Genomic DNA, 13,404 nt, shown 5'->3' with positions numbered 1-13,404 from the left:
CAATCACTAAATCCTCTTATTGCAATCTTAAGCACAGTGAGATATACCTCCCAAAACCATCATATGTTTGGCAACTCTGTAACTTCAAATGAATATGCATTCAGCTGTCATATATCGCATTAATAAGTCAATATGGTCCAGTCTGTGATTTGCATTTTTAAACATTCTTGATCTTTAATTTTTCTGCTTCTTTATCATCTCTTATAAAATATGTTAAAAATCTTGTACAAAATATGTCATCTAATTATGATTGTGGCTTTTTGCCTTTTTCTCCTCTCAGATATGTCTATTTTTGCTTATATATTTTTATACTATGTTATTGAGAACACACTGATTTGGCATTATGTTCTGCTCCTTGTGGACTTATTTTTCTATGTAAGGTGTGTACTGAAATTGCCTTTTAGTAGCTTCATGCTGATTGTGAACATCTCTTTTCAATGCCACAGTGTATGACTGTGGGGAGCCAAGAAGATGCAAGGACTCAAAAAGAAAGGACCTTGCCTGATGGCAGAAAAACCTGAAGGCAAGTTCCTAATCAAGGAAGGGAGCTCACCTCAATGGTACAAGCCAAAGGTGGGCTCCTGGTCATGACAAAAAGCTCACCTGAATGGTTCAAGCCAAAGGTGGGCCTCTAGACAGGATAAAAATCTGCCTGAATCGTACAAGCTGAGGGCAGGCCTCAGGTTACACAGCTCTCATTTTGATGTTGATGGGGAAGAATTGGGACTTTCCTTGGAAAGCAATTTCCACATTTGCGCTGGAGAACATGGATTGTTTCTCAGGCGACCTAGTCTATCCTGTTGTTTTATTTGTTATTCAGTTTTCCTCAGTCTTTCCTGATTATTTACTTATTATTCTTATTTTCCATTCTTATTTTTCCTGTGGTGATTTGTGATTTAACAAAGTTACAACAATAATATAATAAAAATTTCATCCTGAAGGACTTTTCCCTATTCATATCCAAATTAATTAATATATAGTGTTTATATACTAATTAGCTATACAGTAAACTTTAGAGTTAGGACTTTAATGAGTTCATAGAAGTTAGATATATATTATTCTTGACCAAAAGACACCTAGCTATGAATTATAGAAGATTTTAAGTGATATCTAGTTAAGTTGGTTTATATTTTCTTACACTGTCTCTCTGCCATAATGCTTTAAAGATAAGCACCAGTCTAAAAACAAGATTTGTAAATTCCCAATTCTTGTATCCGTGACCTCTTCAACTTGTGGAGACTCGCTGACTATGGGGTGATTTGTACTGAGTCTCCTCCTTTCCACATGATGTATTGTACCTAATTGCCCTTAAATTGTACTCACTAAATGTAGTTAAAACAAAGATGTCAGAATGTGATGTGTAGCTGCTATACCATGTAAAAGTTAACCAATGTATGTTTGACACTATGATGTAATCTGTAGTGAAAAAACTGTCTATATAATTAACCACTTATGCCAATAAAATTTGAGCAGTCCAGCACCCTGAAAGAAGGGACAAAGAGGCTATCTTCTTTGCAAAAGCCGACATCTGTCTCTCTCCTTTGGGAAAAGTATACACCCCCTGGCCACCAGAGCTGGCCTCCAGCAACATATGACAACATTCTGGTGGATTGAAATCAGCCACAAGGGACATAATTACATTATGGAAATTGGCTAATGCTGCAAAGTAATGCTCTCCTACGATAGGGAACCTTTTCTCATTCACTGAACATCACACTATTGCAGTTAGAGTAAGGGGAGCTTTCTCTTTAGTCATGGCTCCTACCCTCACATCTCATTTACTTCCTCTGATATTAGTATAGATATACCAGGTATCTTTTAGTTGGTGTTTACATGGCACATCTTTTCCATCATTTAAACTTTTTGTGTCCTCATAGCTGTAAAGTATCAGTTGTCGATAGTGTAAGTTGGGTTTTGCTCATTTTATGTAAGTTGATGATCATTGTATTTCTGGAGAATTTGATCTATTAACATCTAATATAGTCATATTGTATCTGAATTTATGTTTTCTGTGTTTCTATATGTTTTCTGATGGAGACATCTGATTTCATACTTATTTTCATTTCTCTTTATATCTTTTGATTAATTAAATGCATATTTTGTTATTTGATAACCCCTAGATTATCTTATTAATCATGCTTTTTTATTATTTATAGATCTTTTCTGTGCTTCATGTAGAGATTCTTTTTTATTATTTATTTATATATATGTATTTCTACTGTACAGCATGGTGACCCAGTTACACATACCTGTATACATTTGTTTTTCTCACATTACATGATCCATCATAAGTGACTAGACAGAGTTCCCAGTGCTACACAGCAGGATCCCATTGCTAATCCATCCCAAAGGCAATATTTTGCATCTATTTACCCCAAGCTCCCAGTCCCTCCCCTTCCCCCTTGGCAACCACCTTTCCTTAAAAAATTTTTATTGTGGTATAATATTCTACACAACATGAAATCTACCATTTTAATCATTTGAGGTATTAAATTAGGTGGCATTGAATACATTCATCACTGCTGTTTTATTCTAGGGTCTCAAAAGGAAACTATGGAGCATCAATGCTGTTGCATACTTGGCAGCTATGAAAAATAATGGCAACGATACCTATGAATCAATATGGAGGGTTTTCCAAGTTACATTATTAAATGGAAAAAAGTAGTGTGTAAAAGAGCATCTATTGCATGCTACTTCTTCTGTGAAAAAGAGAATAATATATACATATATATTCCCATTTAGCAAGAAGAAATACGTGGGGAATGTTTGAAACTAATGAGACTGCTTAACTACAAGGGGTGGGGTGGGAATAGGATAAAAAGATGGAGAGATGAGTATATTTATTTGTATAATTCAGCCTATGTTAACTTTTACCTACCAAGAAATAGGAAGAAGGAAATGGAAAATAAAGCAAAATAGAATAAAAGAAAAAATTACTATAATTCAAGTTAATACCATAATCAGACTAAGGGGAAATTAAAGAAATTAGGTTATTATTGAATATCAAATTTTGTTTATAAACTACTCACAATAACTAAAAAACTGTAAGCATATTTTCTTTGGAAGCAAATTTTGGGGGCTGAATTTAACTTGCCATTAACAGTGGTTTGGTCTCAAGATTCTGAAATTACATGTATTCAAAGATTTAGTAAATAAGTAAACTTGTCCTGGAAAAGGGACTGACTTCTAACTGGGGAAAAGTATTACGTACATGGAAAAAGAGAGGCTAGAAAAAACTCTATGGTGTCAAACTAGAATTGAAGATATCAGTTTGAAATCATGGGTTATAATGTGTATAAACAGATTGAAATTATATACCAACATTTGTCTGGTCCCCGCTCCCATTCTTTCTGTCCCACTCCTGACCTTTCTCCTAGGAGTAACCATTCTTTTAGTTTCCTGCTTTCTAGTTTCTACATCCTGTTTCTATGTATGTATGTGTATATATATAAATATACACATACATATACATATATATATATATATATACATATATATATAATGTTTCCTGAGTGTACTCTCTGAGATCACTTAGAAGCCTTGTAAGCAACAAACACACATAATGCCAAATTTAACTTTTGAATATCAGTGTCTTCTAACAGGAACTAAAGTGACTTAAAAAAATGGCTGATTCTAGGGCTGGGGCCAGGACACGACAAGATCAGGGAAATTTTGCTGAGCTTGAAAATAAAAAGTGCTCAATGAATCATGGGGACATGGGAGCTAGCTGGAAGGGGCTCCCATTGATGAAATATGGAATAATTAGAGATTCAAACTGAATAACATCAGTATTGAGTTACAACTCAGAGAATAAATAAGAATTCATGAGTCTTGTATGATATATATTAATCAATGAAAAAACAAATGAATATGGAGTAAGGGGAGGTTACTTCCCATAGGAGAATTCAGCTAATCAACATAGAGGAAATGATCAAATTAGAAAATCACCATTTGGCCACCACATTTGCAATATTTTTTTTCCAAATAAGAATCATCAATGGACATTAGATATAGTGGGTACAATTGTACTAAGAGAAGTGTTGTGGTTATATAGTTTCAAAGTATCTACCAAATGATACTTAGTTAATTACAAATGTTAAAATAGTAAGTTATTATTGAGAAGCTGACAAACACCACCTTAAACAATTGATCAATGATAAAATAACTAGTAACTGGAAAAAATTTTTTTCTCTTTTAAGGGCTGCACCTGTGGCATATGGAAGTACCCAGGCTAGGGGTCGAATCACAGCTACAGGATCACATGATCTGAACAACATCTGCTGCCTATAATGCAGCCTGTGGAAACACAGGATCCTTAAAGCAATGAGTGAGGCCAGTGTTCAAACCTGCATCCTCATGGATACTAGTCAAGTTTGTAATCTGCTGAGCCACAAAGTGAACTCCAAAGAACACAAATTCTTAATGAAGTTGTCAATTTTTTAAAAAATCTGGGCATGTAAGGCTTATGTTTGGTATTAATTAAGAAACATGGGTAAAGTCCTTAACCTAGGATGCAAATGTTCAAAAATTTTTCAGCATGATGAACAATATTTTGTGGAATTTCTAGCACCAAGCCTTTTTACTAACTTCTTTATTAAAATATAATTTGCAGGACCTGTGTAGCTCAGTCAGGAGAGCATAAGACTTTTAATCTGAGGGTCCAGGGTTCAAGTTCCTGTTAGGATGCTGTGTGGAAATATAGTTTTCTAACAGTATTATGTTAATTTTAGGTGTATTACAAGGTGATTTGACATTTTAATACACTATGAAATGATTACCAATTATTAATCTAACAACCATCATATTCCTTATGCCGAATATTATATCATCATGGTTTCTTTATTTTATAACTAGAGGTTTGTGCCTCTTCATCCACATCACCTATTTCATTCCCCTCGCCATTCAAACACTGTCTCCTGTGACAACCACTGGTTTCTTTTCTGTGTTTATGAGTCTGTTTTCATTTTGTTTTGTTGATTTGTTGCTTTAAATTTTAGACGCCAGATATAAGTAAGATACCATGATATTTATCATTGTCTCTGTCTTATTTCACAGAGCATAATCCATCCATTTTGTTGGAACATGGCCATGAATGTTGTGGCCAATGAAGGTGGCAAACATTTTTAGTCCCAAGGATGGGATGGCACAGACAGTTGTTTTCACTGTTGGGGATGCACTTTCATGCTTTTGTGTGTGGATATCCAGTTTCCCAGCACCATTCATTGAAGAGACGCACCTTTCCCATTGTGTTTCTTTGGATCCCTTGTCAAAGATCAGTTGATAGTATATGTGTGGGATCATTTATGGGCTCCATATCTGATTCCATTTTTTTCATATATGTCTATTTTAATGTCAGTAAAATACTGTGTGGATTTCTAAATGTTTGAAGTTCAGTTTGCAATCAGGAAGTATGATGCCTAAAGTGTTGTCCATTTTGCTCAAGGTGGCTTTGGTTTTGTGGGTCATTTGTAGTTTCACATGGATGGAATAAATGACTGTGATGGGATGTGAGCTCCAACACACTTCAGGGTCCGTGGTGTGGGAAACTCAAGATCTGGTCCTACTCTGTTTGGTACTTTCTGTGGTGGGTGGAGTGGCAGATTCCACTGTAGGTTCTTCAGAGTTCAAGGGTGTTCATGGCCTCTACTTCTCATCCTGAACAGTTAGAGGGAACACCAATGTGTTACTGGCATTAGAGACATCTTCTGGGACTCCTGTAGTTCAGTCCCTTTGGTCCCTGTACTGGATCCATCTCCAGAGGAAGGCGAGGAATTGGGCAATTAACTCAGTTGTCTTCTTCTCTAACCAGAAGCTTGGGGGTGTGTTCCCTGGGGTCTCAGGCTTGTTGGTAAATGTGAATATTCCCTGCTCATTGTTCTCATTCTTATAAACAGGTGTGGAAGTGCTAAATATCCTCAGGCCATGGAGGTGTAAGAGATGAGTCCTCAGATAGTAGCCTGGACTAGCAGAGATTGGAGCAATGTGGGGAACCATCCCTTGGGCTAGGTGTGTGTGTTGATGTGAGGACTAGGAAGAAGAGGTCAAGAAAATATGTGTTTACATTGACCATATAACCATGAGTTTTTAGTGACTGATTCACACACTAACCTACATGGTGACACCAGCCTCACATGGCCATAACATTAAAATTAATTAAAATGACCTGAAAATAAAATTTGTGTTTCTCAGTTGCACTAGCTATATTTGAGGTTTCCAGTAGTCACAGGAGACTTGTTCTGCTGTACTGGACAACACAAGTATAAAGTATTTCAATCCTTTTGGAAAGACCTATTGTACAGTGCTAATAATAGACCATGGAGGCTGGAAATCTGCAACACATTTGTGTGTGTTTTGTTTGCTGTGTGCATGTTGCTTCTTTTTATGTTATGTGTGTGTTGGGTTTGATCATACATGATTCTTAGTGTTTGTAGTGGTTTCTGTGTGTGTGCATGTGTATGGTTTGTGAGTCCTGTGGGTGCCTGGATGTAGTCTTGCATGTGTTTTTTAAACAGCTTGTAAGGTGTAATTGACATACAAAAATGTGTACATTTTTTAATGTACAAAATTTTGAGGAGTTTGGACATGTGCACACACTTGTGAAGCTACCACCACAAAGTCATCAATACATATGTCTCCTCTCAAAATATCCTTGTGTCCTTATATGTGGTAAGAGAACTTAACATGAGATTTACCCTTTTAAGGAATCTTTAGCTGTACAATATGGTATTTTTGGCTGTAACCATTATCCTGTATAGCAGGTTTTGAGAACTAATTGATCTTGCATAACTGACACTTTATTTCAATTAAATAACAACACTACTTTTGCCCTCCCCCTAGCCCTTGGTGACTACCATTTATTTTCAGCTTCTATGAATTTCTCAAAGTGAAATTATGCAATATTTGTCCTTGTAGGACTGGCTCCTTAAACTTAGGATAATGTCCTTCTGATGCATACATATTGTCACAAAAGGCAGAATTTAATTTTTATGGCATAATGATATTCCATTGTGTGTATATGCCTCATTTATACTTTCACCTGTCATTGGACATTCAGCTTGTTTCCAGAACTGACCTATTGTGCACAGAGCTGCAGTGCATATGGGGGAATTGATACATCTCTGAGATCCTAAATCCAGTCCTTTCTGGAGTACACCCAGAAGTGGTATTTCTGGATCATGCGGCAGTTCTATTTTGAATGTCTTGGGGAATCTCCTTACTGTTTCCCATATTGGTGGCACCATTTTACATCCCCACCTTCAGCGTAGAAGTGTTCTTGTTTGTGTTTTTGAAGTTGTGAGTGACAAGAGGTTTCATTATAAAGTTGTAATTAAGTTGGTAGTAATCCATACAAACCTCACTTCTGACTAGGATGAGTATGGGTTGGAGAGGGCCAAAAAGCAGCACCTGGGGTTTTGTTTTTGTGTCATTATGTGTACTGCTGAGTGTCTATTTGTGCATATAACACACTCAGAATCTCCTTTTCCTCTCCTTGGATGGCTGTAGAGAAGAGAGGGCCATGTGAGGGCCTTGGAAATATATGTATGCATTTGACCTAGTCACATGCCCTCATAGCCTTAGTCTTTGCCTTAGCTCTAGACATAAACAGGTGGAAAACAAAGTCCTCTTTATGCTGAGTTGGTGGCACTTTGTCCAGATGGCTAGAAGGCCATTGAAGTTCTTGCAATTCTCATTGATGTTTGAATATTTCCACATTTCCAGTCTATGGAACAAGGTGGGGTCAATTTTGAAACCTTGTCTAACTAATCAGATGGCTGTGAATTCTGATATGGGTCCATGGTCCTACAGCATCTGTAATATCTTGGCTCTCTGGTCACCTAATCAGGCAAATTCACATGTCCCTCACTTTTCATGAAGGCTTAGAACCGAGATATTTTAAAGCCCTGGTGATGCAAGGGGTAAGAGAGACAATGGCAGATATGAAGGAAGCTATTTATTGATAATTTTTTTAAAAAGACAATGAGTCAAGTTCTGTATACTAATCTTCAAGGGCCATCCAGGATCTGGGCCTGTACTGTTTCCTGAAAGAGAGAGCAAGACCTCAGAAGTAAACACATATTTTCAGGAAGCTACTTGATCTTTCTTGATGGCCTCCTATATCTTTGTTGTCTTTTATTTCCTGATGTCTGCTTACATATCCAGCCTAAAAACTGAGCTGATTTATTTACTTTTTTATGTCACTCTCCTTTTGATTGCTATTTTTGTCAATATTTATTGACTCTTGTGATATATTTCCTAAAATAAAATTTTTATTGTGATAAAGTATATGTAGGAAAATTTGATATTTCAATAATTTTTGTGTACATTTCTGTGGCACTAAGTAATTCACGTTGTTAGACACCATTGCCACCATCCACCTCCAGAATTTTTATCTTCCCAAATGGAAACTCTGTACCCACTGAACAATAACTCCTCCTTTTCCTCCCCACACCAGCCCCTGGCAGTCACCATTCCATTTTCTGTCTCTATTAATTTGACTCTTCTGGGAATAGCATACGAACGGAACCTTATAGTATTTACACTTTTGTGACTGCATGATTTTACTTAGCATACTGTCTTCAAGGTTCATTCATGTTGTGGCTGTATCAGGATTTCTTTCCTTTTAGAGTTGAAGTGTATTCCACTGTATGTATAGACCAGGTTTTATTTATTCAATCATTTGTTAAAGGACTTGGGTTGTTTCCAACTTTTGGATACTGTAAATAATGTCACTTTAAATATGGATGTATAAATACCTCTTTGCCTCCTGCTTTCAGTTATTCGAGGTATATACCAGAAGTAAAATTCCTTAATTATATGGAAATTTTATTGAAATTTGTGAGCAACTTTCATAATGTTTATCTTTTCCTTCCTTCCACCTTCTCTGCCTCCCTTCCTTCCTAACTTTTTTCCTAACTTCCTTCCTTCATTTCTTCCTCTTTCTTCTCTTTCATTCTTTGTGTCTTTCATTCTTTGTTTCTTCTTTCTATCTTTTGTATTTCTAATAGTAATTATAATAATAAATAGTAATTTTTTGTGTTAAGCACTTCATTTTGTACATGGTACAATAATCTCCCAAATAATTCTTTATGTGGTGTGTGTGTGTAAGAGAGACACAAGCACATAAGCAGTCTGACAGTAGAGCCATGGGTGGGACTGTGTCTTATTAATTACTGAATCCCTACAATCTTGATGTCTCCACTTAAAATAAGAGAATGAGCTGTTCCCTATTTTCACTGAAAGGTTTGACTGAGGTCATATATTTTCTCCATGTGACTGTGTCAGTGTTTAGACAAGTCATGTTTTGTTGTTCTACTAGACTGGATTAGGCATCAATGTGTGAGTGCCGTGCAGTGAGATCTGTCTGAACACTGAAACAGTCACCCTGAGAAAACATGTGACCAGATGGTAACTCCTATGCTCAGTAAGTCTAACTTCCAAGATTTTCCAATGTGTCTTCATTACCAGAAGAGAGAAAAGCAGCATGAGGAGGGAGGACCAGAGCTGTGTGTCTGATTCCTCCTCCTGGGGCTTCCCATCCAGACAGAGCAGCAGGGCATGTTCTTTGCTCTGTTCCTGGGCATGTACCTGACCACAGTGCTGGGGAACCTGCTCATCATCCTGCTCATCAGGCTGCACCCTCACCTCCACACCCCCATGTACTTCTTCCTCAGCCACTTGGTCCTCATGGACATCTCCTTTTCCTCTGTCACTGTCCCTAAGATGCTGATGAACATGCAGACTCAGGATCAATCCATTCCCTATGCAGGGTATGTAACACAGATGTATTTTTTCATGTTTTTTGTAGTGATGGCCCATGACAGGTATGTGACCATTTGTCACCCTCTACATTATGCCATCATCATGAGGGAAGAGCTTTGTTTTTGTCTATTGTCTGGATCTTGGATCCTGTCCTGTGCCAATGCCCTGACCCACACCCTCCTCCTGCCACAACTGTCCTTCTGTGCTGACAACATCATCCCCCACTTCTTCTGACCTTGGCACCCTGCTTAGGCTGTCCTGCTCTGACACCTCTCTCAATGAGCTGGTCACATTCACTGCAGGGGCTGCAGTTGTCATTTTTCCTTTTATTGGCATCCTGGTCTCTTATGGCTGCATTGGGCTCTCCATCCTGAGGGTCCCCTCTACTAAAGGTTCTGCAAAGCCTTGTCCACCTGTGGGTCCCACCTCTCTGTGGTTTCTCTATTCTATGGGACAATGACGGCAGTGTGCTTTTCCTCTTCATCAGACCAGTCCCATGACAAAGACATCATTGCTTCTGTGATGTACACAGTGGTCACCCCCATGCTGAACCCGTTCGTCTACAGCCTGAGAAACAGAGACATGACATTGGTTCTGGGGATTCTTTTCCGAAACCTTTTTGCCAAGTGAGAATCACCTAACCACATTCTTATTTCTCTCATTGACCTTGTCAGAAATGCCTTAAAAAGTTGTGTGTTGATCACCCATGTCTCTAGCACTTTCCTAACTGTCCTTTAATAGTCATTGTTATTCAATCAATCTCTTTCCCTTTAGTTATATCTCTTGTCAATATATTTTTCCGTAACCCTAAATAAGACATTAGGCACAACACACATTCAACATTTTGTCTTCAAAACACCAAAATCCTTTGTGTATTTATGTAATTATGTTTAAATTTTATTTTTTTCATTATGTTGTATTATTATTAATTTTTTACAGCATTTTGAAGTACATATATTTTTTACATTTTATTATGGTTATCTATTCTTGGGCATTGGTTTTTAAATTATTTTATTTATTAATTAAGTAATTAATTTGAAGTATACTTGACTTACAATGTTGTGATAGTTTCAAGTGTCGTGCAAAGTGATTTGATCTTTTTTTTTTTCATCTTTTTTAGGGCTGCTCCCATGGCATATGCTGTTTCCCAGGCTAGGGGTCTAATGGGAGCTATTGCCACCAGCCTGTGCCAGAGCCATAGCAATGTGGGATTCCAGCTGTTTTTGTGACCTACACCACAGCTCACAGGAACACCAGATCCTTAACCCACTGAGCGAGGCCAGGGATCAAACCCACAACCTCATGGCTCCTAGTCAGATTTGTTAACCACTGAGCCACGATGGGAACTCCTTGGTCTTTAATGTATTTGGTAGTGTATATATATTTTCAGGGTGTTTTCCCTTATATTTTATCACAAAATATTGAGTACAGTTCTATGTGCTATACAATTGGTCCTTGTTAGTGATCTGTTTGATATATAGCAGTGTGTATATCTTAATCCCCAACTCATAATTTGTCCATCCCCCATTTCCCCTTTGGTAACCCTGTTTGTTTTCTATGTCTGTGTGTCTATTTCTGTTTTGTGTATAAGTTCCTTTGAATGCTTTTTTTTTTTTGCATTTTCAGGGTCACACCAGCAGCATATGGAAATTCCCAGGCTAGGGGTCTAAGCAGCACTGTAGGTGTTGGCCTACAGCACAGCCACAGCAACATGGGATCCAAGCTACACCTTGACTTATATCACAGCTCAGGGCAATGCTGGATCCACAACCCACTGAGCAAGGCCAAGGATTGAACCACATCATCATAGATACTATTTGGATTCATTTCCCTTCAGCCACAAGAGGAACTCCCTGTGTCATTTTGTTCATATACCACATATAAACAGTATCGTATGATGTAAGTTTGTCTCTTTCTGGTTTACTTCATGTAATATGATCATCTCTCCTTCCACCCATGTTGCTACAAATGGCATTATTTCTTTATTTTTACTACTGAGCAATATTCCTTTATATAGATGCATGACATCTACTTTATCATTCATCTGTTGATGGGCATTTGGTTGCTTCCAATTCTTGGGTTCTCGCCTTCCAAAGCTACAAACATTCAGTTAACTTTCTAATGTTTCATTTTAGTAAAGTCCAAAATGCTCATTTTGTAAATGCAGTATCAAGTTAATGAAGTACTCTTGATGGTTTGCTAAACCTAAATAAACTTTAATTTGATTGTGATTTTTACAGTAGGGGATCACAGAATCAATCCAATTACCAAATTTCCCCATTCTAGGAAGACTAAAATTTTCCCCCTAAATTGGATGTTTGTGTTGAGGACAGTGCACAGCTATTGAATCAACTTTAGTCTTGGAAATGAGTGTTGTCTTTTCCCCAGAGAGCTCACATCTAACATGAAGGAGGGCTAAATCCCTGAATTTATAATTTTCACACAAAAAAACAGCTGCTGCATGACTACTATGTGCCATGCAATTTTCTATATTCTTAGAATACTAGTTAAAAAATGTATTACCTACTAGAAGTTACATTCCAGCTCTCCTGATCCAGCTCAACATGTGCCTTTTCTTCCATAGCAAGAGTTAACCTTCTAACACACCATAAACTTATAATTTTTAATATTGTAATCATTTCTTTATTGGGATGAAAGTTCTATGGAAAATGGGTTTCTATAGCTTAAATAAATACATTCTAAGTTTTGGTAGGTAAAGACATCTATGACTAAAGGAGGCACAAAAGGGGGTGCAAAGGGTTCCTATCATGGCTAAGTGGTGACAAAGCTGACTAATATCCATGAGGACACATGTTTGATCCCTGACTTCAGTTAACAAGTTAAGGATCCACTGTTGCTGTGAGCTGAAGTGTAGGTCTCAGTTGGGCTCAGATCTGGATTTGCTGTGGCTGTGGCATAGGCAGGAAGCTACAGCTCTGAATTCACCCCTAGCCTGGGAATTTCCATATGCCCCATGCAAGAGTGCTGGGTTGGGGGTTCATAATTTAACACCATGTGGTCTAGGTAGAGCTTGTTGGGAAGGTAACGTCCAAAGATGTTAGTGAGGACAGAGAAGTGAGCCATGGGGCTGCCTGGGCAAAACATGGAGATCAGCACCTAGAAATACTCTCTGGTGAGATGGTACCTGGGCAATTCTTGGGACATTATTTGGGCCTCTCTACATGTACAGGACTAAGTGGGGTAGGGATGGTGGATGATTAGTTCAGAGATATTAGAAGACCAGATTGTTAGGGCACTTAAGGTCATAGGTGTATTAGTCAAGATTCACCAGAAAATCAATAGGTTGTGTGTGTGTGTGTATGTATGTATGTGTGTCTATGTCTGTGTGTGGGTGTGTAAGATTTATGGAGTCCCTACTGTGGCATTATGGGATTGGTGGCTTCTCTGCATTTGGTTAAATGATCCCACTGCTGCAGCTGTGGCATAGCTGGCTACAGCGGTTCTGATATGAGCCCCAACATGGGAACTTCTGTTTGCCATGGGACATCCAAAAAAGTTGAAAAAAAAGAGCGAGAGAGAGATTTATTTTAATGAATTGTCTAATATAATTGTGGATGCTAGGAAGTGTAAAGTCTTCAGGGTAGGGTGGCAGGCTGGAAACCCAGGGAAAAGTTGCAGTTTGAG

The 13,404-nt window shown here is 37.8% G+C and overlaps 1 pseudogene; it reads left to right on the top strand.

Moving 5' to 3' along the window:
• Nucleotides 1-9,481: 9,481 nt before the first annotated feature.
• On the top strand, nt 9,482-10,389 carry LOC125120934 (olfactory receptor 1J4-like; annotated as a pseudogene).
• The last annotated feature ends 3,015 nt before the right edge of the window (nt 10,390-13,404 follow it).

The sequence above is a fragment of the Phacochoerus africanus genome, chromosome 2 (assembly GCF_016906955.1).
Source record: "Phacochoerus africanus isolate WHEZ1 chromosome 2, ROS_Pafr_v1, whole genome shotgun sequence".
In the NCBI taxonomy this organism is placed as follows: Eukaryota; Metazoa; Chordata; class Mammalia; order Artiodactyla; family Suidae; genus Phacochoerus; species Phacochoerus africanus.
Note: the sequence above shows the minus strand (reverse complement) of the source record. Positions and strands in the feature narration are given on the sequence as shown.